The sequence below is a fragment of the Procambarus clarkii genome, chromosome 29 (genome assembly GCF_040958095.1).
Source record: "Procambarus clarkii isolate CNS0578487 chromosome 29, FALCON_Pclarkii_2.0, whole genome shotgun sequence".
NCBI classification, from domain to species: domain Eukaryota; kingdom Metazoa; phylum Arthropoda; class Malacostraca; order Decapoda; family Cambaridae; genus Procambarus; species Procambarus clarkii.
The window spans coordinates 14,538,056-14,538,446 of record NC_091178.1 but is presented as its reverse complement, the minus strand read 5'-3'; positions in this window follow the sequence as shown (position 1 = coordinate 14,538,446).

Sequence of the window (391 nt, the reverse complement as noted above, 5' to 3'; positions counted from 1 at the left end):
CTCTCTCTCTCTCTCTCTCTCTCTCTCTCTCTCTCTCTCTCTCTCTCTGTCTCTCGCGTAGAAAGAGAGAGAAAACCTTGCTTTTCACCGCCTGCCCCTGTTACCATAAGCTTCCTCGGCGTTGATTCTTTCATCCTCCGCTTTTCTGTTCCGTAATTTCACTCTCATATTTATTTATTTGCCTTCAACTTGAACGTTGCTCCTCCTAGTCTTCTGGGTAACATCTCTTTTGTCTTCTGATTTTCTTCCCTTTGTCTTCCTACTGTCTTTTCTCCCTCTACAAACACAACAAATACACCGCTTTCTCTACCAACACAAACACACACTTCCTACATGATTGTATTGCTCTTTACAGGCACCACAGAAGGGACGCCAGCATCAACGTCTGTCT